Below are 2,759 nucleotides of genomic sequence, written 5' to 3'. Positions count from 1 at the left end.
CCTAACCACTGAGCAAAAGGCTCCGAGGCTAAAACAGAGATTTTTTTTTTTAAGAGACAAAGTCTTATTATGTCACCCTCGGTAGAGTGCTGTGGCATCACAGCTCACAGCAACCTCCAACTCCTGGGCTTAGGTGATTCTCTTGCCTCAGCCTCTGGAGTAGCTGGGACTACAAGCACCCGCCACAATTCCGGGTTATTTTTTGTTGCAATTTGGGCAGGCCGGGTTTGAACCCACCACCCTTCTTATATGGGGCTGGCGCTCTCTCCCTACTCACTGAGCCACAGGCGCTGCCCTAACTGCTTTTTCTTTCCCTTTTCTTTTCTTTCTTTCTTCTTCTTCTTCTTTTTTTTTTTTTATGGAACGCTTCACGAATTTGCCTGTCATCCTTGAGCAGGGGCCATGCTAAATCTTCTCTATGTCGTTCCAATTTTAGTATATGTGCTCTGGAAGCAAGCATGCTGACCGCTTTTTCTTATCTACCTGCTGCTAAGAAGAAAGAAAAGAGTAGACCCAGCACTTTCCCATGTGTACCCTGCCAACTGACAACACCCTATTAACTGTGGGTCTCTTGGCCTAACTGTGGCCCTTCTTCCTTCCTTTTTTGGAATGGCATGCTGTCTTCTTGCTCTCTTCTCTCCCACTCTTTCCCTACTCTCTTGCACTCTCTTATGACCTCTCTCCTTCTAAGAAGGTAAGGTAAACTTTATACTTTTTTTTTTTTTTTGAGACAGAGTTTCACTTTGTTACTTTCAGTAGATTGCTGGCTGTGGCATCATAGCTCATAGCAACCTCAAACTCTTGAGCTCAAGTGATCCTCCTGCCTTAGTCTCTCTAGTAGCTGGGACTATGGGCACCAGCCACAACACCTTGCTCGATTTTCTAATTTTAGTCGAGATGGGTTCTCTTGCTTAGGCTGGTCTGGAATGCCTGAGCTCAAGTAATCCACCTGCCTCCCGGAGTGCTAAAATTACATGTGTGAGCCACATGCAATGTGGCTGGCCTCAAACTTTGGCCACTGTGCCTGGCCTCAAACTTTGTACTTTTATTTCCTAATCTTTTCTTGTTGTTCAAGCACCTGTTGAGCCTTCCACCCTAAAGTAACTAAAGAGCCATTCAGTTCAACATTGCTCTAGTTCTTTAGCATGGATTTACCCAAACTAGAGGCTGTGGGCTTCTAAGTATCTTTGTATGCCTGAGTGGCTACCTTCCTCCTTGAGTCAGGGAAAACCCACCTCTGGGCCAAGTAAGCTTTGATGTTAAGGTTTCTCCCAGAAAGGAACTGAGTTGTCTAGGCTCAAAAAGTTGCATCTGGGGCAGGCGCCCGTGGCTCAGTGGGTAGGGTGCTGGCCCCATATACTGAGGGTGGCAAGTTCGAACCCAGCCCTGGCCAAACTGCAACAAAGGAAATAGCTGGGTGTTTGTGGTCCCAGCTACTTGGGAGGCTGAGGCAAGAGATCACCTAACCCCAAGAATTGGAGGTTGCTGTGAGCTGTGATGCCATGGCACTCTACCCAGGGTGATGAAATGAGACTCTGTCTCAAAGAAAAAAAAATTCAAGACTAGCCTGAGCAAGAGTGAGACCCCATCTCTAGAAAATAGAAAAATTAGCTGGACATTGAGGCAGGTGCCTCTAGTTCCAGCTACTCAGGAGGCTGAGGTAGGAGGAGTCATTGAACCCAGCAGTTTGAAGTTGCTGTGAGCTACAACACCACCATACTCCAGCCTGGGTAACAGCATGAGCCTCTATCTCATAAAAAAAAAAAGAAAGGTTGCACTTGGGGAACAAATTAGTCATTCATTTGTCTTAATTATCCAAACCACTCCTGGGCTTTTCCCTACTTCTACGGGTAGATTTGGGAGGACAGAAATTGCATGTGTTTTAAATGTGACTTTTGGGGACAGGTAAAAGCATTAATAACCTTTTGTGGAAGAAACTTTAAAGCTTTTACCTTAATCTGCGTTTATGAATATTTTAATTCCCCCTTGTAATTTAGGTGCTGATCATTGAAGTCTTAGATTTATTTATCTCTGAAGTAATTCTGGATAGTGATATTTATTAGAATTATTTTGATGTTGTTGATAAGGGGGTCCCCCCCAAAATAACACCTAGTGTATTTTTATTTTTTCTTTTTAAACAAGTGCAACACCCAGTATCAACTATCGTAGTATCGAATAACCTCTTAACTGAAGGACAGAAAAATGCTTACTGCCAATAATTCATTTAAGTTTTTATTTTCTTTAGTACCTTCCTGTTTCTGGCTCTGTGAAACAGGTACCATCCACCTGGTAATTACTGGGGAATCAATGCCACATTTGATGGCGGTGAGTTACTTGCTTTTCTCCTTTTTGACCTCAAATTGAAAGATGAGAGGTGCACATCCTGCCCCCATCACAAAGAAACAACTCTTCCGCCTAGCCAACTCTGCAGTGGCTTCGGCTGTGAGTGGCTTTAAAATTGCCTTTAAAGTTGTAACCAAGTACGCACTAGCAGACTAGCGAGTACCCTCGGCCTTGGTCTGAGCGATCTTGTCTCTTTCTCTCTGCGGAGTATGGGTGAGTTGCTGAGGCCCTCAGAAATGGATGGGGCTGTGAATCAAGAGGTCTCCACCAATGGATGCGCACAAATTGCAGCTGGACCAGTCAGGCTCTGTCTCCTGAGCTTTTGCGTGAAAGGGAGGTAAGGCCCAAAAAAGAAAAAAGTGCAGCTCCTGTGGCTCGCCTACCTCACAAGCAACCTCAAAGCCCAAGGGTCAAGC

General features: G+C 44.9%; 1 non-coding gene across 1 annotated transcript; it reads right to left on the bottom strand.

The window, feature by feature from the left end:
• Window positions 1-352: 352 nt before the first annotated feature.
• On the bottom strand, window positions 353-456 carry LOC111721771. The gene has a single exon (XR_002770789.1). It is a non-coding gene; the product is annotated as a U6 spliceosomal RNA (small nuclear RNA).
• Between the last annotated feature and the right edge of the window lie 2,303 nt (window positions 457-2,759).

The sequence above is a fragment of the Otolemur garnettii genome, unplaced genomic scaffold (genome assembly GCF_000181295.1).
Source record: "Otolemur garnettii isolate 467f Iridium unplaced genomic scaffold, OtoGar3 scaffold00182, whole genome shotgun sequence".
NCBI lineage: Eukaryota > Metazoa > Chordata > Mammalia > Primates > Galagidae > Otolemur > Otolemur garnettii.
This window is presented reverse-complemented; position numbering and strand designations above follow the sequence as displayed.